Source organism: Rattus norvegicus, chromosome 17 (assembly GCF_021556685.1).
Source record: "Rattus norvegicus strain SHRSP/BbbUtx chromosome 17, alternate assembly SHRSP_T2T, whole genome shotgun sequence".
Taxonomy (NCBI): Eukaryota; Metazoa; Chordata; class Mammalia; order Rodentia; family Muridae; genus Rattus; species Rattus norvegicus.
Genome location: NC_141550.1, coordinates 89,584,675 through 89,609,050, shown reverse-complemented (window position 1 = coordinate 89,609,050; position 24,376 = coordinate 89,584,675). Strand labels below are relative to the sequence as shown.

At 40.8% G+C, this 24,376-nt stretch overlaps 1 protein-coding gene and 1 pseudogene across 4 annotated transcripts in view; both read right to left on the bottom strand.

Moving 5' to 3' along the window:
• The window catches only part of Etl4 (enhancer trap locus 4), an 817,363-nt gene that overhangs the window by 510,525 nt on the left and 282,462 nt on the right, over positions 1–24,376 (bottom strand). The window lies entirely within an intron of this gene.
• Positions 10,255–10,350, bottom strand: LOC120098053 (U6 spliceosomal RNA; annotated as a pseudogene).

Below are 24,376 nucleotides of genomic sequence, written 5' to 3'. Positions count from 1 at the left end.
TGAGGCCAGCCTTTTGCTCTTGAGACACACTACTTCAGAAAAGCAAGCCAAGCAACCAAACACCACCACCCACCCAAGTTACTGAAAGAGCATAAAAATGAGAGGAATTAAAAACAGTTGCTACTAAATAAATCACTTTAGGCTTTTGCTAGTCATTGCTGATTTGATGAAGGCAAAGATGGTGATCAGAGCTAGCAGATAGTCCCCATCTCTAGACCATCGTGTTGGTTCATGAGAGGGAGCTGGAGCAGCCTAGGAGAGGGGCGAACTGTCTTTGTTGGTTCAGTCGTGTGCCCCAGTGGCCAGAGATGGTGTAGTCTGAAAAACCATGTGACCTACAGCTGGTCTGAGCTGAGCTCCAGGGATAAGGGATATTAAGAATGAGTGGGGGAGGGAGGCTGTGTATGAATATGAGATTGACTGAAAGCGATTGGGAGGAACATCGAAGACCATAGAGGTAAGGGCACCGATCCCAAATCTGCTCAACTCTTTGTCTCACATCATGCAGAAATTGATGTTCACATCTTTGAAAGGACCGTGAAAGCCCCCCTTCCTTTGTAGTTTTTGGCTTGCTTATCAGACTCTTCATCTTAAATGTCAGTGTCTAAAAAGAAAAATCTCTACACAGCTTTGAGGGCCTCAGAGCAGCAGGTTTTCTCCTGCTAGACTCACAGCCAATTCCTCCTTTCTAAAGAACAGTGGAAGTACTGACTAAGAATGTCTGAGACATCCAGGTCTCAATTTAGACATCATATGTCTGAGCTAACTTTAGCTGTCAACTTGACATAGCACAGAGTCATCGAAGGGAGTCTCGGCTGGGAGATTTCCCAGATCAGACTGGCCTATGGCCATGTCTGTAAGAGATTGCTTTGATTGATGATTGATGTAGGAGATCACAGCCCACTGTGGGCAGCAACATCCTTAGGTAGAGGGCTCTAGGCTGTGTAAGAAAGCTAGCAGAGAAAGAGCCTGTGAGGAACCAGAAAGCAGGCAAGGAAGCAGCTGTCCTTCATGGCTCTTGCTCTGCTGCCCCTCAGTGATGGACTCTTCCCTGAAAGTACAGGCTGAACCAAGCCCTTTCCTTCCCTAAGTCGCTGTTGGTCAGAGTGTTTTTATCAGAGCAACGGGATGAACTCAGAGCATCATCCCAGCATGGGTCCACTCGTGTTTCTTAGATCCAGAAGCTTTTCTCTACACAAACCTGGCCTTCACCCTGTTCTTCGGGACCCTGGCATTGAGGTCACCCCTTTATCCCTGGCAGGTCTGAGTAAGCCAGCCGACCACTCACAGACTCAGTTTGCTCATCTGTAAAGTGGAACTAACTGATAATGATGGCCATAAACAGGCACCTCTGCCATTCGGTTGTCTTGCTCACTGAATACATAATGGTGACCCATTCTGTAAACAACTCATCATGCGGTAATGAGTCTAAACGTCCAGTTCACGTCACTAATAGCATATGCCTACCAAAGCCTTGCTTTCCACTTACTGTTTCCACTAGAATGTGAGCTCTTCTGGTGAGAAAATGTGTTGTAGTCTTTTTTCTTTTTTAATAAGAAAAGCAAAACTTATTACATAGTTAAATCATCCATGCAACAAAAATCCATTGGATGGCTTTTCTCTTGCAGACATTATTATGCTAAGCGTGCTAAACAAATAAAGGAAGGGGCTGGAGAGGACGCCAGCAGTTCAGAAGTGTTGTAAGAAACGCCATTTGTTACACGGAGATGACTGCCAATGATCACGTTCTACCGACTCACCCATATTCCTTGAAATTATAAATAAGGCAAAGCTTTAATTCAAATATTTAGACCTCAACAGTAAAATGACTAACATACTATATCATTCTGGTGTTTGAGAGTTAGGTGAGCCCCACGATACTATGCAGCATAGAGTTGATACCATACTGATTAGGTATTGTTGACAACCTGACACAGCCTAGAGTCACCTGGGAAGAAAGAACCTCAGATGAGGAATTGTCCACATGACATTGGCCTGTGACTGTCTCTGTGAGAGATTGTCTCCACTGAAAATTGATGAGAGCAGGCCCAGCCCACTGTGGGCAGCACCATCCCTAGGTGATTTTGGGCTAAGTGTGAGCAAGCCAGCAAGTCAGCATTCTTCTCTGGGTTCTGCTTTTGGCTTTCTTCAAAGATTGGTTATGGCCAGGAAGTAAAAGTCAAATAAATCCCTTTCTCTTCAAGTTGCCTTTGGTTAGAGTCTCTTATCACAGCAACAGAAAGCAAGCTAGAACGGTCACCAACCTGCATGTTGCATTCCGAGACACTTGACATCAAATGTTTAACAGCACACTCTGATGGTTAGTGCTAATTGTCAGCCAGAATCCAGAATCACCCAGGAAACAGACCTCTCATTACTCCTGTGGGGGATTCTGTTGATTACGCTAATTAAAGTGGGGAGACCTTAATGGTGGACAGCACCTTTCCTTGACTAGGATTCTGAATTGAATAAATGGAGAAAGAAAACCGGGTAAAAAGATGCTTTTACTGCTTTTTTTCTTCTGACCCTCGAATAATGGAACCAGGTGCTTTAATCTACTGCCTCGACTTGTTGGGTGCAATGCAGTATATTCTGAATTGTGAGCAAAATAAACAAACCCCCTCTTCCTTAGGTTGCTTTCGTCAGATAATTTAATCATAGCAACAGGAAAAAAATGACTAAGGCATGTACTTTTCCTGACCTGAGCTTTCAAAGAGCAAGACACTAGAGTATTAGACGATATTAAGCAGGCTTGCGGCAATGCTGTGAACTCTGCAGTAATCTTAATGAGTCAACAGAGAGCACATGAATTTTCATTACTGTAGTATTCTAATATTTCCCCCTCTGTAATGAATATGGGGGTGGAGCCACCATTCAAAATTACTTTCCATTCGTGGGACACCCTCTCCATTGTAGAGACCCGCTCCAGCACCTCGCCGTTGAAGGAAGCTAAAAGCGGACAACTCTATTACCTATTCCCTCCCCTGTCCCACATGGCCGCTCAGCCTCTTTGGTAAGCAGTGTCCAGGTGACTAACTCGGCTGTATTCCAAGCACTGAGGTAATGGTGCAAAGACAGTGGGGCTGAGTGGTGGCAGTAATTTGAGTGTATCTTGTAGGGGTGGACAGCAGAGGAACATACTCTGCCCATACTGTACCTGCTCCATCATTTTCACAGCATATCTCGTTCTGTTGGTAGCCCAAGTCTACCCTCAGTTATGTGAGCCCACAGTCTCCTAGGCCAAAACACGGTCTGTTTCTCGAAAGTAGGAACACTGCCTGGGGGCAAATACACAGCCTTTATTCTGTTCTCTGAGTCTTTCGGCAGAAATCAAGCTGCAGACGACACATGTTAATCACCGGGAAGGATACGGCTGCCTCCCCATTCCCTTCTTCTGCATGTTCCTCTCAAGATGGTACAGCGTATCTTTCTCAATTGCTCAGCATTTGTGGAAAGGAAGAATGAATGGTTATTTTAGTGAAGGTGTTAGTCTCAGAAATAGGGAGCTAAAACTATCCCAAGGAAAGAAGTTCAGTTTGGAATCTGTAAAAAATAAGAGAGAGCTGTATCTATATATGCTAGTGGAGGGTATCATTGCTTCCCTATCTGCTTGGAAACATTGCACTGCTTAAACAAAGAACCATACCAAGACACTAATTCTAGAACTTACATCTGGCTCCTAGTTACTTAAAAAGAAACATTAACCTCTCTTCCTTAGAATCATACTTCAATCTTTGCTCACGTAATAAAAACATTTTCAATACACGCAAAGCCTCTCTCTTTGCAGCTCTTGGTTTGTCCACATATAAAAGGTGAAAAGGTCACTGAGACCTTTTGAATTTGTCAGACCCTGCTACCTCATCCTCCTATGTTATTCATTCATTCATTTATTTATTCATTCACTTACAGTTATTGGTAAATGGCTTTTATTGAGAAATTGTACAATTCAAGAAAATGCATGAATTACTTAAGAAAATTCTTAAAGAATATGAAATGATTGCTGATATTCACTACTAATTACCTAAAGTCAATCAAGAAGTCCTAAAATAGTAAATATGTTAATATTCTCACTGGGTGATGGCAACTAACCCATTCTTAAGATTAATTTCATCTTTAGGTATTAAGTGAAATGTTCACTTGTTACACTACTTTCTCTGTTTTGTCTAATAGCTGTGCATGTATCGATGTAACAAAACCAGACATTTGGTTCTATTACTGTCTGAGCTATAATCAACATTCTTATATAAGTAACTAATAAGTTAGTGATTAAAAATTAGAATTTCAGTGTGTAGATAGATTACTAATTGGAAAAACAAATAATTAACCGGCCTGCAGAATGTGGACTTTTTTTAGTGTTTTAGTGTGATTTCACCAATAACATTTTTATTGGATATTTTATTTATTCCCATTTCAAATGTTATCCCCTTTCCTGGTTTTCCCTCCACAAACCCCCTATCTCATTCCCCCTTCTCTTGCGTCTATGAGAATGCTCCCCCACCTACCTATCCACTCCCATCTCACCACCTTAACTTTCCCCTACACTGGGACATCAAGCCTTCATAGGACCAAGGGCCTCCCCTACAATTGATGCTAGATAAGGCCATCCTCTGCTACATATGCAGCTGGAGCCATGGGTCCCTCCATGTATACTTTTTGGTTGGTGGTTTAGTTCCTGGGAGCTCTGGGCGGGGGGTTCTGATTGGTTGATATTGTTCTTCCTATGGGGTTGCAAAACCCTTCAGCTCCTACAGTCCTTGCCCTAACCTGCCCATTAGGGTCCCCACGCTCTGTCCAATGGTTGGCTGGGAGCATTCACATCTGTATTTGTCAGGCTCTGGCAGAGACTTTTCGGGGACAGCTATATCAAATTCCTGTCAGCAAGCACTTTTTGGCATCTGCAATAGTGTCTGGGTTTTGTGGCTGTATATGAGATGGATCCCCAAGGTGGGGAGGTCTCTGGATGGCCTTTCCTTCAGTCTTTTCTCTGCACTTTGTCCCTGCATTTACTTTAGAAAGGAGCAATTCTGGGTTAAAAATTTTGAGATGAGTGAGTGGGTAGCCCCATCTTACAATCAGTACCTTGACTAACCTCTGATATGGTCTCTACAAGTTCTCTCTCCCCTTTGTTGGAGTTGTTGAACATTTCTTTAGGTGCTTCTTGACCATTTGATATTCCTCAGTTGAGAATTCTTTGTTTAGCTCTGTACCCCATTTTTTAATAGGGTTATTTTGTTCTCTGGAGTCTGACTTCTTGAGTTCTTTGTATATATTGGATATTAGCCCTCTATCAGATGTAGGATTGGTAAAGATTTTTTCCCAATCTGTTGGTTGATGTTTTGTCCTAATGACAGTGTCCTTTGCCTTACAGAAGCTTTGCACTTTTATGAGGTCCCATTTGTTAATTCACGATCTTAGAGCATGATCTATTGGTGTTCTGTTCAGGAAATACTTCCCAGTGTTCATGTGTTCGAGGATCTTCCCCACTTTTTCTTCTACTAGTTTGAGTGTATCTGGATTTTTGTGGAGGTCCTTGATCCCTGTACAGGGTGATAAGAATGGGTTGATTTGAATTCTTCCACATGCTGACCTCCAGTTGAACCAGCACCATTTGTTGAAAATGCTATCTTTTTTCCACTGGATGATTTTAGCTCCTTTGTCAAAGATCAAGTGATCATAGGTGTGTGGGCCTATATCTAGCCATTCTATTCCATTGATTAACTTGTCTGTCTCTGTACCAATACCATGCATTTTTTAAATGATGATTGCTCTGTAATATAGCTTGAGGTTAGGGTTGGTGATTCCTTGAGAAGTTCTTTTACTGTCGAGAACAGGTTTTGCTATGCCCAATTTTTTTGTTGTTCCAAATGAATTTGAGAATTACTCTTCCTATCTCTGTGAAAAATTGAGTTGGAATTTTGATGGGGATTGCATTATATCTGTAGATTGCTTTTGGCAATATGGCCATTTTTACTCTATTAATTTTGCTAATTCATGAGCATGGGAGGTCTTTCCATCTTCTGAGATCTTCTTCAATTTCTTTCTTCAGAGACTTGAAGTTCTTGTCATACAGATCCTTCACTTGCTTTATTAGAGTCACAAAAAGATATTTTATATTATTCCTGACTGTTATGAAGGGTGTTATTTATCCTTTGAGTAGAGAGGAAGGCTACTGATTTGTTTTGAGTTCGTTTTATACTCAGCCACTTTGCTGAATTTGTTTATCAGCTGAAGGAGATCTCTGGTGGAATTTTTGGGGTCGCTTAAGGATATTATCATCTGCAAATAATGATATTTTGACTTCTTCCTTTCCAATTTGTATCCTTTTGACTTTTTGTTGTCAAATTGCTCTGTTAAGGACTTCAAGCATTATATTGAATAGGTAGGGAGAGAGTGGGCAGCCTTGTCTGGCCCCTGATTTTGGTGGGATTACTTCAAATTTCTCTCCATTTAGTTTGGTGCTGACTACTGGTTTGCTGTATGTTGCTTTTACTATGGTTAGGTGTGGGCCTTGAATTCCTGATCTTTCCAAGACTTTTAACATGAATGGGTGTTGAGTTTTGTCAAATGCTTTCTCAGCATCTAATGAAATGATCATGTGGTTTTTTTTCTTTGGGTTTGTTTATATAGTGGATTACATCGATGGATTTCAGTATATTGAACCATCCCTGCATCCCTGGGATGAAGCCTCTTTTGATCAGGATGGATGATCGTTTTGATGTATTCTTGGATTCGGTTTGCAAGAATTTTATTAAGTATTTTTGCATTGATATTCATAAGGGAAATTGGTCTGAAGTTCTCTTTCTTTGTTGGGATTTTGTGTGGTTTAGGTATAAGAATAATTATGGCTTCATAGAATGAATTGGGTAGTGTTCCTTCTGTTTCTATTTTGTAGAATAGTTTGAAGAGTATTGGTATTAGGTTTTCTTTGAAGGTGTGGTAGAATTCTGCACTAAACCCATCCCCATCTGGCCCTGTTTTTTTTTTTTTTTTTTTTTTTTGTTTTTTGTTTTTTGTTTTTGGTTGGGAGACTTTTAATGCCTGTTCCTATTTCTTTAGGGGTTATGGTACTGTTTAGATGGTTTACCTAAACCTTATTTAACTTCGGTACCTGATATCTCTCTAGAAAATTGTCTATTTTATCTAGATTTCCCAGTTTTGTTGAGTATAGACTTTTGTAGTTAGTCTGGCTAGGATTTATCTACCTTGATTTTCTCAAATAACCAGTTCCTGGTCTTGTTTATTCTTTGTACAGTTCTCTTTGTTTTTACTTGGTTGATTTTAGCCCTGAGTTTGACTATTTCCTGCCATCTACTTCCCTTGGGTGTATTTGCTTCTTTTTGTTCTAGAGCTTTCAGATGTGCTGTTAGGCTATTAGTGTATGTTCTCCCCAGTTTCTTTTTGGAGGCACTCAGAGCTATGAGTTTCCCTCTTAGCACTGCTTTCATTGTGTCCCATATGTTTGGGTATGTTGTCCCTTACTTTTCATTAAATTCTAAAAAGGTCTTTAATTTCTTTCTTATTTCTTCCCTGAACCAATTATCACTGAGTAGAGAGTTGTTCAGCTTCCATGCATACGTGGGCTTTCTATTGTTTTTGTTGTTATTAAAGATCAGCCCTAGTCCATGGTGATCTGATAGGACACATGGTATCATTTCAATCCTTTTGAATCTCTTGAGGCCTGGTTTGTGGTTCCAATTTATGTGGTCAATTTTGGAAAAGGTACTAAGAGGTGCTGAAAAGAAGGTATATTGTTTTGTTTTAGGATGAAATGTTCTATAGATATCTGTTAAATCCATTTGGTTCATAACTTCTGTTAGTTTCACTGTGTCTCTTTTTAGTTTCTCTTTCTATGGTCTGTCTATTCATAAGAGTGGGATGTTGAAGTCTCCCACTAGTATTGTCTGTTACAAAGTGTGCTTTGAGCTTTAGTAAAGTCTCTTTCACGAGTGTGGGTACCTTTGCATTTGGAGCATAGATGTTCAGAATCGAGAGTTCATCTTGGTAGCCTTTTCCTTTGAGGAGTATTTAGTGTGTATGTATCTGCATTTTTAGCCTTTTACTCCAAGGCAGTGTCATTCTTTGTCACTGGGTGTGTTTGCTGTATGCAGCAAATCCTGGGTTCTGTTCATGTATTTAGTCTTTTAGCCTATGTCATTTTATTGGGGGAATTGAGTCCATTGACATTGAGAGATATTAAGGATCAATGATTGTTGTTTCCTATTATTTTTGTTGTTAGAGGTGGAATTATGTTTCTGTGTCTCTCTTCCTTTGGGTTTGTTGAAAGAAGATTACTTTCTTTCTTTTTCTAGGGTGTAGTTTCCCTCCTTGTGTTAAAATTTTCCATCTATTTGTTTTGTAGGGCTAGATTTATGGAAAGACATACAATTTGGTTTTGTTTTAGAATATCTTGGTTTCTCCATCTATGGTAATTGAGAGTTTTGCTGGATATGGTAGTTTGGGCTGGCATTTGTGTTCACTTAGTGTCTGTAGGACATCTGGCCAGGATCTTCTGACTTTTAGAGTCTCTGTTGAGAAGTCTGGTGTAATTCTGATAGGTCTGTATTTACATGTTACTTGACCTTTTCCCCTCACCACTTTTAATATTCTTTCCTTGTTTTGTTCATTTAGTGTTTTGATTATTATTTGATGAGAAGAATTTTTTCTGGCCCAATCTATTTGGGGTTCTGTAGGCTTTTTGTATGCTTATGAGTATCTCTCTCTTTAGGTTATGGAACTTTTCTTCTATAATTTTGTTTAAGATATTTACTGACCCCTTAACTTGGGAGCCTTTGCTCTCTTCTATACCTATTATCCTTAGGTTTGGTTTTCTCATTGTGTCCTGAATTTCTTGGATGTTTTGGGTTAGGAGCTTTTGACATTTTGCATTTTCTTTGACTGTTCTGTCAATGTTTTCTATGGTGTCTTCTGCCCCTGAGATACTCTCTTCTATCTCTTATATTCGGTTGATGATGCTTGTATCTGAAATTCCTGATCTTTTTCCTAGGTTTTTTTTTGTCTCCAGGGTTGTCTCCTTTTCTGATTTCTTTATTGTTTCTATCTCTGTTTTTAGATCTGGGATGGTTTTTTTCAATTCCTTCACTTGATTTTTTTTTTTTTTTTGGTCTTTTTCTATATTTCTTTAAGTGATTTACATGTTTCCTCTGTAAAGGCTTCTTTGTGTTTACCTTTGTTCTCCTGTATTTCTTTAAGGGAGTTTATTTATGTCATTGTTAAAGTCCTCTCTCATGATCATGAGATGTTATTTTAAACCAGAATCTTGCCTTTTCTGTGTGTTAGGGTATCAGGGATGATGTAATGGGAGAAGTGGGTTCTGATGATGCCAAGTAGCCTTGGTTTCTGTTAGGTTCTTGCCTCTTGCCATCTAGTTATCTCTGGTGTATCTGGTCTTGAGCCTCTGACTAGAGCTTGTCTCTCCTGTGAGCCTATGATCTAAGGTGAGTCAGCACTCCTGGGAGACCTTCTTTCTCTGGGCAGGATTTGTGTATTGAGAACTATGGCACAGGCTCATCCTCAGGGGCACAGTAGGGAACCAGAAGGATTCAGTCCCAGGCTGCTTCACAGTTCCTGTGCCTTTTGGGCTTCTGGCTAATTCCTCTTGGGCTGGCTATTAGAGTGATAATAGTGGTCTCACGTGTGACCCTGGATGTGTCAGTGCTCCCTGGGAGACTAGCTCTCTGTGGGCAGGATTTGAGTTCTGAGAGCTGTGGCACAGGGTAGAGATGGGAACCAGAAGAATTCTATTCCCAGCTACTCCCTAATCAGATTCTTATACTTTCTTTGTTATTTTCTGTCATTTTTTTCTTTTTCTATTCTTTATCTAATCTGGTTGTTTTATTAATTTATTTAATTTTTATGTATTTATTTATTTATTTTATTTATTTACTTATTCACTTTAAATCCCATTTACCACTCCCTTCTAATCACCCCCCCAAATCTTTCCCCTATTCCTCCTCCCCTTCTCCTCTGAATGGGTGGGGCCCCCCATGTGTATCCCTCAATGCTGGCCCATCAAGTCTTCCTGGCTAGGTACATCCTCTCCTACTGAGACTAGCCAAGGCATCGCAGCTAGAAGAGCATTCAGGTAACTGCTTTTGGGATAGCCCTCACTCCAGTTGTTCAGGAACCACATGAAAACCAAGCTGCACCTCTGCTCCATACAAGCAGGAAGGCCTAGGTACAGCCAGTGTGTGCTCTTTGGTTGGTGGTTCGGTTCCGGAGAGCCCCAGGTTTCCAAAAAATATGGAATGCTTCATGAATTTGCGTGTCATTCTTGCACACTAATCTTTTCAGTATCGTTCCAGTTTTGGTATATGCTGCTGAGGTGAGCATATAATTAAATTCAGAGTGTCTTAGGAAGCCAAATGACATCCAACTATACAACATGGGCGAAGGACCAGAGAATGTGAAGAAATCCTTGAAGATGTATCCCAAGGCATAGCTTTTTCTTTCTGTGGGTCTCACATCTTGCCTACAGTGCAGACAATCACTCCAGGAACTGTAACATTGCCATTCTTCATTAGCTTTGCACATGCTCCAGCACTGGGCCTCAGAGGGAGGCAGAGGACAAAGGGGTTCTCAAAATAAATTCTTTGGGGAAAACATTCATCGCCACAGATGCCCGAAGTTTTAAAGATCAGATAATCTCCTGCAGTTCTTTTCTGCACCAACATTTTATTTCATTGAATTACATTTTGAGAAATAAGGATATGAATAGGGTCTGCCTATAAGGTTCATGAAAGCCAGATACATCACTAGGAGATGAAGATTCCAGGGGAAGACTTCGTTTGGAGGCTTCGCTGTGCTGAAATCCCACCTCTCTCCTTCCTCTCCCCTTTTCTTTTAAAATGTAAATGAGTTTACTCATGTTTGAAAGAGAAAAAGGGAAATGGAAGATACAATAGAAATTACTAAAATCCTCACCATAAAAATCATCACCAGGGGCACTGACACCGACAGGTTCCAGGATATGGGGAGAGAGGCTGGTTTTGGAAAAGAAAACAGCCCTGTTCCCTTCTCTTACAGTTTTGGGTAGCAATGAACACCTGCAGCCAAAACCCCCAAGTGAAGATCCACTCCAGATGCAAGCCCAGCACTGTTATCCCCTACCCCTCACTATTGTGAGCATAAAACAAGTTTGAAAGAGAAACGAGGCCCCCAAGCACAGCCTGTGGAGGAAGACACATAGCTGCTGATGGCCACAGCTTTAATTTCTTCTGTGCTTAGGTCACCACCAAAATGGTATCAAACAACCAAGGACTTGAAACTGCTTGGAATTCAGTATAAATACATATGTAGGGTTCCACCGAAGGAAAGAGAGATGACAGAGGTGTTTCATTTAGCAAATGTCCCATTGCAGCCATCTAGCCTGTGCTTCTGTGATGATTTCTATAGGCTAGTCCAGGAAGTGGCACTATTAGAGGGTGTGGCCCTGTTGGAGTAGGTGTAGCCTTGTTGGAGTAGGTATGTTACTGTGAGTATGGGCTTTAAGACCCCTATCCTAGCTGCCTGGAAGCCAGTCTTCCACTAGCGGCCTTCAAATGAAGATGTAGAACTCTCAGCTCCTCCTGCACCATGCCTGCCTGGATGCTGCCGTGCTCCTACCTTGATGATAATGAATTGAACCTCTGAACCTGTAAGCCAGCCCCACTTCAATGTTGCCCTTTATAAGACTTGCTTTGGTCATGGTGTCTATTCACAGCACCACTAACTACAACAGCCTGTCTTTGTCACTACCCACTACCTATGACTTTTTCCTTGATAAAAATGAACTCCGACAAATTAATTACATGGGAGAGCAACTTGCACTTCACCCAAGATTTCAATTGTTATTTTTTTCATCAGATATGTGTTATCCAAAGTAGCTAGAAGAAATGATTTGTAAAGTTCTTTATTGAACATGGGTCCAAACCAACAAATAAAGCTATTGGAATAGAGTTAATGTTGTGTTTTCTACTGAGTGGTAATCATTTTTTTCCTCTTCACAATGGTCTTTTGGGGACTTGCATTCTGGGAGAATATACACTTTCTGCAAAAATAGCCAGCCCAGGGCACTTTTTCTTTGTTTTGTTTTCATAGTAGAACTTTATGATTTGATAGTAATCTCAAACATGGCTGCTCTGCATGATAGAGCCCAGAAAGGACAAAATGTGGAAGCCACACCTACAGACCTGTAGACCTGTGAGACCTGGGCTCACTATTCCAAAAGTCATGGTTACTGAGTTCTCCTGTTTTCCAGGTCTCAGGCAGCATGGGACATCTGAGGAGTAACTGGAGTCCTCATGCACTGGCATCAGTTCTTGCTGCCTTCACATTTGAAAATGCTTAAGATTCAATGAGGACACTATCTGTCTAATGGAAACTACCTTTTCCCATGTGAGCAACTTCAGTTTAGCAGAAATGCCACGTTGTAAGTTCAGCAGCAGCTCAATTTCTTTTACTTTCTGTGCACTCATGGGGAGAGCCTGACCACTAGACACAACTCCTATCAAAATTCACATTGACAGAGTTCTAGTCTTAAAAAAATTATTTTGTTGACACAAAGACAAGTTTGTCATATCTGTGCATGTGCGTATGGGTGTTCTTGCAAACACACTGGCACATGCATGTACAAGGAGGCTGCCAGAGGTTGTCTGGTGTTAATTGCTCTGCACGTTATATATAGAGGCAAGGGTCTCTTATGGGAATCTATAGTTTGCCAATTCAGGCAGCTGTGCCGGACAGCTTGTTCTGAGGATCCTGTCTCTACTTTCCATAGGCTGGGACTACAGGTAGCCTGCCAAGACCATCTGATGTTTACTTCGGTACTGGGGAGTCAAACTAGTCCATCTCCCCAGCTCCTACAAGTTAGTTCAGACTCACCTCAAATCGGTAATCCTCCTGCCTCTGCCTCTTCAGTGCACTCGATCAGCATGTGCCTCCACAAGCAACTTTCTCTTGGAGATTTTAAAGTTTTGCCATAAGTTGAGATTTAAAATGATTTACTATCAATTCCTCTATTTTGTGATTATTTTAGAATGTAACTTTGCAGTAAATGCAGTTTTTAAAGGACTTTGGTTTTATGATTAGCAGTTTCAAGCAAGCCATCTGATATACCTCAATCATGATTCTAACACATTGTTTGCTTTGTGGCCATGCTGCTAGGCACTGTGACAGTTGTTAGTGTACATCACAATACTAATTAGCTGGCCAGGAGTGATGGTAGATGGCCTAATTCTGGCAGAGGAAGAGGTAGAGGTGAGGATCTTTGTGAATTCAAGACCATCCTGGTCTACATAGCAAGTTCCAGGCTGGTCAGGAGTACATAGTGAGATCCTGTCTCAATAAATAAACACAAGCAAACTAACTTCTGCTTTGCTGTTACATAGACTACAGACAACTTGCGTTTCTCCTTCAGGCACAGGGACACTGTTTTCTTGCTATGTAATAAATCCAGGCTGCCCCTTTCTTCTCTCAACTCTACGTTTCCACCATCGGTTTGAGGGACTTTAGCTGTCTCCTCATCCTGAAGAATACAAAGACACATTATTTCCTCATCGCCTGTGAAGACTGTGTGTCAGCTTGGTTTAAATCCAACAGCGGCTGGGTGATGTCCTTGGGCTTTCCATAAATACACGGAAGATGGAGGTGGTCAGAGGGATAGGGCAGCCTCCTCTCTAAGCGGGATGCCTGCTGCTTTGCTGGGACCCAGCATCAGCATCTCAATCCTAATCTGCATTTGTGAAATGTTTTTCCATGTCTTTCATTTCTGACATTAATCACAGCATCCAAGAGAGATGGTCCACTTTATGGTTTCTATTTTACTCAGGAGAAATAAGAAACAAGAGCTTTAATGACTTTTCCAAAGTCATTAACAAACCGGGGATCGGAATTCAAAGTCTGCAAATGCCTATCTAGATCTTTCCAAAAGGGGGTGGGGTCTGTTTTTCTGTTCAGCTAACTAGAATATATTAGAATAAGGACACATTAGATAAGGTGGCATTGCCTCGTTCATAACACAGTGTCGTCGTTGTATTGCTGCTTCTGTCTAAACCATTAACACTCTTCTAAACTTCTCAGCATGTCTACCAGACAATCCTGAGTAACGCTTGGGTCTACCCTCAGGTTGCATCTCTTTGTGAAATCACCTCGAGAAAATATTATTAAGGAAGTTATGAAAATTCTAGTACCAGGGGAACGTCTCTCTTCCTAATGGGCAGTCATTTATTGCTCTTGTGATATGCACATGACACGCCCTACTCAGCTGTGACCAAACTGACGAAGTAGAAAACTGACTCAGAGGTTTTCACCCCAAATCCAGAGACCATGAGGACACTAGCTTACAAGAGCTGTGCCTGTTTGCAAAATGATCCCATGGTTTCACCTCCCATTCTTGAAACTGACTAGATCTTTACTTGTCGGCCCTTCAGGGGTCTGGGCACTGACTGCCTGGTTCTTTTCTTTCTGAGCTCACAGAATCTCAAAGCTACCGCTGGACCCGTTTCTGAAGGCTTGATACATGGCAAGAATTAAGCAAAAATCACTCTGTCCCTGTTGCCCCTGGGTGCCTGTTAAAAAATAATAATACAGATTAGAGGCAGAATTCTGAAACAAAAAGGAAATCAAGTATTTTTTTTTAATTTTATAGCTTAGGCCAGGGATATGACATAGTTATAAACCATACATTCATGTTTGAGATCTTGAAGCCCATGAGAAATAGCCATTTTAGACAATAAATAAAAATAAATAAATAAAAGCAGGCAGACTCTTGAGTGAAACTGAGTTCGGTTGAGGAGGAAAGCCATGTGACAATGAATGGAGAGTGTGGTGTTCTCCAGGTTTACTAACTTCCTCTACAGTTTAGAAGTATAAATGGTGTCTCTAGGCTTTAATGAGGCTCTCCTGCAAGACAGAAAGATGGTGAGGTTTGAATTTTACTTTGGTCAAGAGGGAAATGATTAGTGGACACAGCTTTATACTGCCCCCTGGTGGTGCCATGTTTAACTGTGCTCCCGAATTTCTCTTAACCTGCTCACCAAGCAGGGCTGTGAGCTTGGTGTATATTGTGGCTTATGAATGCAGAACAACAAAACTCATTTTCCTCTACGTTCAGATGTTCTCCTATGGGTACCATTTGTCCAGGGCACGACTTGAGTACCAGGGGAGAGGCAAATTACTTATAAGAAGGATGTCAAGATTCCAATGTGGTCCCCTCCGCAGGCTCACTGGCCATGGATTTGTCCTAAGAACTAATGTCAATTGTACCTGATGCTTTTTGACCCTGGGTCATCAAACCCATCTCAGACTCACACACATTAGCACCTCAACCTTGATGCTAAACATGGGGGTCATGTGAAAAGTCAAAGGTCATTGAGGTCCTATTTAGCTTCAAAGTAATGAACTTACAGCTTAGAAGTCAAGAAATGAATTAAAAAGTCCCAATCGGTCAGGAATGGAGCACACGCATTGCCAGGTTAGAGTAGCGGTAATTTACAGCTCACAAATCGTCTCTTCCCCTCACCCAGGAGCTGGAGCTTGCTGAGACTTGCTGTGCACTTCTCTGCATTGTGCAGGGAGAAGCAGGACAGTGTTGCATTCCAGGATCATTTCTTAATTCTCCTAAAGCTTTAGAGACAAACTGGGATTGTGGAGACTCAGAAGACCCACCCTCCTCAGCACACTGAAGAGATGGACTACAGATAGACAAACTGATCAGGAGAGTCTGAAATGACATTTCCAAAAGCGGTCCTCACTGGGATTTGTGGGCTGGGGAAATGCATAGATGAAGAGAGAAGAGGTCGCCTTATTGGAATTTTTAGGGCTTCTTACGTTTTGAACTTATACATACTGGAATAAAAGACCTAGGCGCATTGGAAAGAGACTGCGAGGAGGTCTCAAATGACACACAAGCAAAGAAGGGTGACATGAGACTGTCAGGAGATCATTATTCCGTTGTCCTGCAATGCAGGCAGTGTTAGTCTGGCTTCTGTTGGTCCTCTTGCACTCCATTTATGTCCCTGCTAGAATTTTGAGCTCAGTAGGGGGGGGATTCCATCTGACTCTGCCACAAACCAAACTCCACATCCATTTTAAGAAGCCAGTTACGATGGCTACCTTCATAGTGTTGGAGCAACAGTGGCCTTGATCAGGTTTTTCCTTCATACCTTGACAGCGGAAGTTTCTCTACATCCTTGTTGGGAGTGTCCTTTCTCACATTGCATACCAACCTCCAATAATGATGGAACTTGTTGCCTTGGCCTTGCTTGACGCTAAGCATATCTTACATATAGAGCGTTCTTTGATCCTAATGGGTGGTTAGCTTTAGATCAGTACACAGCCGAAGCCATGTCCTTCAGTGACTTTGTCTGATCACTCTCACCTCCCTATCCTATTTCTCTAAGGCTATATCTGTGCATTTTCAAGGTTATCACAGGGCACATAGGATCAGTCACATGACCCAGTGGTGCACTGAGTGGAGGGTCAAGCCTCGACCTTTCTATATCTTAGTGGCTCCGTGAGATCCATTTTCATATCCTCTGCCTTGAGAGCATTTCCTTTGTCAAGTGTGTTTCTAAGTCCATATTGGCCAAAGTAGTTTTCACAATGAGAGAAGAAAGTGAAGGCCTATAAATCCACATGAGGATCAAACCCAAGCACTCTAGCCATTCCTGTGCTGTCTTTGGAGCAGACTCCTTCATATTGCAGACTTAGAAAAGCAATCTAAGCTGAAGGTGGATTTCGGTAATAGCTTGTCTCCACGTCATTTTAATGGGTCAAGGGGCAATTTATCTTCTCTACTTTCTACCATGAAGAGTTCACTTAATCATAGGATCGTGTCTGAGTTACTGCCATAGCAAAATATTATGACCAAGGCTACTTACTAAAGAAAGCATTTACTTCAGAGTTCACAGTTCCAGACAGCTAAAGTCCGGGAACAGTACAGTGGTAAACATGGCAAGAGGCATACAGGCTTTGTGCTGGAGCAGTAACTGAGAGCTCACATCTGATCCACAGACACAAGGGAGAGAAGAAACTTAGCTGGGAATAGTGTGGACTTCTGAAGCATCAGCGTTCATCCCACAGCTCTTCCAACCAGGCCTACTCATCCCTCCCAAACTCTTCCACTAATGAGGGACCAAGCATTCAAGTATCCGAGCCTAGGGAGGCCATTCTTATTCAAACCACCACAGATGGTAATGAGTCAGATTGTTCTAGAAAATGAATAAGCATAAGGGCTCAACCTGGTATTCAAGTTCGCCTAAAATATATCCAACCAACTGTCCCCTGCCATGAATCCCCCCTGCTCTCAACAGATTCTTTTCCTGTCCAGTGATGGACATGTAATGGTTGGTATTACCAATGTCAAGTGTGTATGTGTGCTATCCCCTTCCCTAGAATGCAGTTCTCTTTCTCCTTTATAGACCTGTAATATTGATATATTTTCATGTTAATATGCACATGCACGCACACACACATATATATTCAGGTACATATGAATCTATCAATTTATTTATATTTAAAACCCATTCACATTTACATGTGTAATACAGAGAAAATATGAAGATACGTCTAGGTTCTGTATCAGACTTGCAGTTATATGACTCCCTTGTCCTCATCTTAGACTTGTGTCCCAATTCAATGCAAGATCTCTAGAAGTCTGGTTTTGTACTTTTCTATTTCCGCAAGCACTTGGCTCAGAGTTATGCAAATCTTTGATGCTTAGTCAACAGATGATGGGTTCCCTAAAAGATCAGAGCAGCCACACAAACCGGACTGAAGGGAGACAATCTTTCCAGCCCAAAAGTAAGCAGCATTTGTGCTAAGAGCAATGAGGGTGCCCTGGAGGAACAGGGTCTGGTCTTTACTTTGCTGTGGACACAGACTCTGCATTTTCAGAGCACAGCTTTTGAGTAGACAATTAGGAAAATACTCAATTAGTGTGATGACCCAATCAACTCAGACTGCAGACTTGAGAATTTGAGTTCTATACCTAATTTGAACAGAGAAAGAGAAGGCTGCCATTCCACACATTTGATTTCCCTGAGGCAAATTTGGTTTTGTTTATTCATCACCTTATGTCACCTACCTGCTAGCCCTTCATTTATAAAGTGACATTTATAAAGTGAGGTGTTTGGAATAGTAGCACTGTATTTGAATCACAAACTCACTCTATGTATTGAATACCTGGCTCCTAGCAGTGGCACTATGAACCTACGCATCTCGGAGCTTAGTACAAGGAAGTTAGATGCTTGTGAAAGGTCATGTTGAGGCTACAGACCTTACTGCCCTCTGTCATGTCATTAGGTGAGCCATTTTTTTTTTTTTGCCATGTGTCTCCACAGCAATGTTTTGTCTCAGCATAAAGAGGAAAACAGGGGAGACGCCGCTGAAGTTGAGAGTCAAAATAGACCTTTTCATCACGAGTTAATCTTTCTGGTATTTTCTGCTGTAACAGAAAGCTGGCCAACACAACCAGGTCACTGTCCAAGGTTCTTCTTCTGCCAGAGTCAGGGTTGTTATTTCTGTAAGGAGACACCACGACCAGGGAAAGCATGTGAGGTTCATTACCATTCAAGTCATCACATCTGCCTCCAGTAGCCTACGCCTTCAAGTGTACTCTTCCCTCTGTAGTCTGTTCCTCTGGTCACTGGCTTTCACTCTATGCACCAGTTTATCACCCAATGACACCCATTGCTAAGAGGAATGGAAGGTAGTTAATTTATTTGTTGATTAGGACCTCTTGTCAAAACTCAGAATAGTAGTCTAAAAATTGTCAAATTAGACTTTCTTAAGCTTTCATTTGATCATGGATCTACCACTTACCTACAGTCAATGAGCTTTTACTTGAGTTGTATTTTAAACAGATGGCCCTTCTTTGACAAAAAAAAAATTAGGAGAAAAATTGAAGATCATGACTTCCTATGTTTTCGGTAATATCTCTTGTTTTCAGTATTAACTATGACTAAAATTAGAACATGGTAAAGCTACCCCAAGAAGCTAAATGAGGAGAAGAATGTGGATTGTTCTGATCAAACATGACCAATGCCTCATTCATTTATAATTATTGATATTAACTATTCAGTGTAAAGGTGTTATGTTATTTAATGGGAAGAGGGAAAATGATGTCGGTCCCTCAATGGAAAGAAGTAGAAAGGTAACAATTTAAAGCCAGAATGACAGATAAAAAGGCGACAATATAATCACCCAGCCAGTGCTTTTTCACACCACACGCTTATTTTGAAATGGCCTCTGAGCTTAGGAAACAATACATTTAATCAAATGATTCTCTTTCTTTTCTCTACAGCTTATAACCAGTGAATTTATTTCAGTGAAAATTCTTCTGGAGCATGCTCACTTTCTGAACATTTTAGATGTCATTACAGCCAACACAATAAAGGGGAGACACAAGAGCAACTTGCTCTCACAGCTTTGTCCTCTGTCGTCTAGGCAGGTATGTGAGAATGGCTATTTTTAGTGCCTGCTTGCATTTCTACTGACTAGGCATTTGCCAGTCATTTTTGAGACCCTGCTATAATCTTGGCAGCCAGGTGTGAAAACACCTTTTCTTGACTAGGAAGCTCAGCTTCAAGAAGGCTAGGCCACTTAACTCTGTGTGTTCACCAAAATTACATTTTGCCAAGTCTTAATTCAGTTTTTCAGGTCTGAAGGACAAAGAGGATATAAATACTTAAGCAACTGACAATCATTGGAAGGGAGCTCTGAGAGCCGATCTCTCTTGCTATATTACGGTAGTCGAGGGTAGTGTTTTCCTGAGCGGCCATCTCTACCATGATGGGTCACAGGGACCTTTACCTATAGAGGGAAATCAAGAAAAGTGCAGCATTGATACAGTCTCCCAGATCTTTCTCAAAGACCCCCATGGACAGGCGTTCTGACCCACATACAGAAAAGAGGAGTGTTAGACATCAAGGAGCACCAGAACAGAATAACTTCCCCCATCCCAGTTTATAATTGGCTTCCATTCCCTCTTTGTCTATATATACTGCCACATGACTGTCCAGTCTTCATGAGTGTACATAGTTCTCTTTGAGCTTTAGACATGTGTCTGAAGAGTCCTTTGTCATGTAACACCCTGTATTTGTTTTGTGTTTCTCTTTTAAAACTGTCTTTTGTTACAGAAGCATCATCATGAATCTTGAGACAGAAACAAGGAAGGCATTTTACCTTTTCTCTCTTATAAATGTGTGAAAACTACACTTTCCAGTGGGTTAACCTTAACTCTGTCTCAGCTAGGGATAGAGGCGAGTCAGGGAGACAGAGACTGACCTGCAATCATCCCCAGTAAAGACTGTGTGATAATTAGCAAGTATTTACAGCAAGATAAGGCCGTTCTATAGTCAAGAAATGTTTGAAGGGCTGTTGCTTTTATGATACACATTTCAGAAAGTTGGTCTCCGGAAATTTCCGCAACTAATGCATTTCAGTTCCACCAAGTGTTCCGGAATCCAGGTTATGGCTGCATTGAGGGTACAGCCCTTGGACAAGCCACTAGTCCAATCAGATTAAAGTCTGCAAAAATGAATGGACTTCACTTTAAACTTGTATTTTTTTTTTAATGATAAATCTGGATACTGCCACACAATGTCCCATCTCTCTTGTTGATCTGTGGACAAAGCTCTAAATTTCAGAGAAATCTAGTTCTATTCCACCTGCCTACACACATGGGCACGTGTGTAATGAACATTAGCACACATACATGCACAGGCACACATGCACATACACATACCCATTTTGTTTTATACGATAAATACAACTCCCACATCCATATTTTTGTTATAACTCTGTTAAAATGTTTTAATTATAATCACTGATGGCGATTGTTTTAGGTTACTGTGCCTCAAGACATGGTACCTTGGCATATTAAATATTTTAAGCTGAAGGAATCCGACAGCATAGGAGAAGAGAAAAGATCACTCACATTTTTTCAGTTCATTTCCTGAGTAGGTCACACAATTATCACCTGAAACATTACCTCCCCAAGGCTGAAGGGAATGCCCTTCTCTCTGATGACTCAATGAGAGAAGAGTCTGAACAGACACTTGCTGCTTCTCCCAGTTAGGCATCATTGGGTCCTATTGCCTTTATTGGTCATATCTCTCTACCAATATTTCTTTGTCAAATATCAGAATTAGGTGAGTTTACCTATTTCTTTGGGTCTTTGTGTCCCTATAATGTCTCTGGGTCACATAACATTTACATGAAATAAATCTCTTTGCTTTGTTCTGGCTGTTGCCAGGAGCCCTAGCTACAAACCTAGGATATGTGAGGAAAAGAAACATCTCTTTCCCACAATGGTGAACATTGTTCATTTGTGCAAAGCTGAGGTATAATCTATTTTATTCCTGTAGTCTAAGGCTTCTATTGCAATCACTAGATGTATGTTTCATACACCAAAGATTGTAGTATTTTTTTCCAGACAAGCTAATGAAATATATAAAAGTTCAGAAATTAAAAGAAAAATTAATGGGAGTTTTCCTTTTAATCAGTCATATCAGTAATCACTATTTTATAACTAAGAGAAGTATAATACAATAAGATACTAAGTCATGTTCCTAAGAATCTCTGTGTAAGACAGTTCCATATGGTAGCAAGTCTGTAAGGTTTTACAACACATTCACAGATCATGGTTACAAGGAACACATGTTAATTTTTTAAGAGTCAATGTCATTTTCCCAGTGTAATTTTGATTTTATTTCCTTATGCCTTGAAATTTAACAAAAAACCATGCTTTCTTAAAAAAGCAAAGCCAGCTACATAATTGAAAAATCCATAAAAAATTACACACACCTCTCATGTATTTAAGGCCTGTCTTGACATTATTAAATAAAATCTACATTGTGAACATACTTTATCATTTTGTTTCTTTTGTGGCACTTACCATGGTTTGTTTAATTTACATATGTATTTGTTATTTTGTTATTTCTTCTTTGACTCTCACCTACAAAGAGAGTTGATTTCATCTTACCTCAATTAAAACAGCTAAGACTATAAAAGGGAAAGACATCAGGCCCGACAGATATATCTACAAGGCAATTCCCACAGCTAAGACTCAGAGATACTGAGGAAGAGGGGTGGAAAGACTGTAAGAACCAGAAGCACAAACATTGCATCTCCTAGCAATGTCAGAAGCTTCATCCACTGTCTCACCAACACACAGCCTAAACAGGGGCTGAGTGAGGACTATAATGTACATGGATAATGTTGATGGGGGAAGGCCAAAAGGCCTTAACCCTACACAGAGAGCTACAGGAAACTAAGGAATGCTAAGAGCAGAAGGAATGGTTTCCCCCAGAAAAGAACACACTAGTTAGTTATCCAGGACCAAAAGGTCAGCCCTGAAAACACATACAAATGACATTATACAAACTGAGCAGGCTGTATTTGGGAATATATATATATATATATATATATATATATATATGTGTGTGTGTGTGTGTGTGTGTGTGTGTGTGTGTATGTAACAATTAATTTTTAAAAAGAGGCCACAAGTTTGAAAGAGAGCAAGGAAGGGTACGTGGGAAGGTTTGGAAAGAATGTAGGGGAAGGGGACACCTATTCATTGCTGGTGGGAGTGCTAGCTGTAGAGCTGTTATAGAAATCAGCACGGAGGTTTCAGCAATACCATTCCCGGTCATATACCCAAAGGATTTCATATCCTACTACACAGATAGCTGTTGTGCTTATCTGTGTTTAGTACTGCTCTATTCCCAACAGCCAGGAAATAGCGGCAGCTTAGATGTCTAACAATGGACAGATGAACAGAGAAAACGTGATTCACATACACAATGGAATATTATTCAGATGTAGAAATAAAGCTCAAAGGTAAACAGAAGGTGCTAGAAATCACCAATGCCAGTAGGTAATCGACAACCAGAAAGACAAACACCATGTGCTCCCATGTGGATGCTCACTGCTTTAAATTTCTGGATCAGTGTGATATAACCAAATGTTTGAATGCTCTATTTTCTTATTATAGCCACAGAAAATCCATATTAGAAGGGATCCACAAGATTATCGTGTCTCCCAACAGATTTATGAATCTTGCTTTGATACTAGAAAACCTTTACCTCTGAGAGACATTCAATAGATGGTCAAGAATATGCAAAGTAATATATTAATTATTGAATATCAGTTTTAGTTAAAGACTTCAGTAATAAGAATAAATTCAATAATAATATGAAAACATCACTATAGGGTACATGGCAAAATTTATGACTTGTATTAATACATTTGGGGGGGAAAGAAAATATTTCTACTTTTTTAAGTTGGATTTTTAAATTTACATTTCAAATGTTATCCCCTTTCCCATTTTCCTGTTTATAAACCCCCTATCCTATCCCCTTTTCTTCTAAGAGGGTGTTCCGCCACCGATCCACTTACCCATTCCCGCCTTTCTATCCTGATATTTCCTTACACTGGGAGGTCCAGCCTTGGCAGGACCAAGGACATCTCCTCCCATTGGTGCCCAACAAAGCCATCCTCTGCTACATATATAGCGGAACCCTGGGTCTGTCCATGTGTAGTATTTGGGTAGTGGTTTAGTCCCTAGGATCCCTGTTTGGTTGGTATTGTTGTTCTTATGGGACTGCAAGCCCCTTCAGCTCCTTCAGCCCTTTCTTTAACTCCTCCAATGGGGACTCTTTTCTTAGTTCAATGGTTGGCTGGGAGCATTCCCCTCTGTATTTGTGATGTTATAGCTGAGCCTCTCAGGAGACAGCCATATCAGGCTCCTGTCGGCATGTACTTCTTGGCTTCATCAATATTGTCTAGTTTGGGTGGCTGTGTGTATATACATGGGCTGGATCCCCAGGTGGGGCAGGCTCTGAATGGCCTTTCCTTAAGTCCCTGCTCCAAACTTTGTCTCCATATCACCTCCTATGAATATTTTTGTTCCCCCTTTTAAGAAGGACTGAAGCATCCACACTTTGGTTGTCCTTCTTCTTGAGCTTGGGACCATTTGCTTGGTAAATTATTTTCCAGCCTTTTATTCTGAGGCAGTGTCTGTCTTTGTCGCTGAGGTGTATTTCCTGTATGCAGCAAAATTCTGGGTCCTCTTTATGTATCCAGTCTGCTAGTCTATATCTCTTTATTGGGGAACTGAGTCCATTGATGTTAAGAGATATTCAAGAATAGTGATTGTTGCTTCCTGTTATTTTTGTTAAGAGGTGGAATTGTGTTTGTGTGGCTCTCTTCTTTTGGGTTAGTTGAATTAGATCACTTTCTTGCTCTTTCCAGGGTGTAGTTTCCCTCCTTGTGTTGGAGTTTTCCATCTATTATACTTTGTAGGGCTGGATTTTTGGAAAGATACTGTGTTAATTTGGTTTTATCATGGAATATCTTAGTTTCTCTATCTATGTTA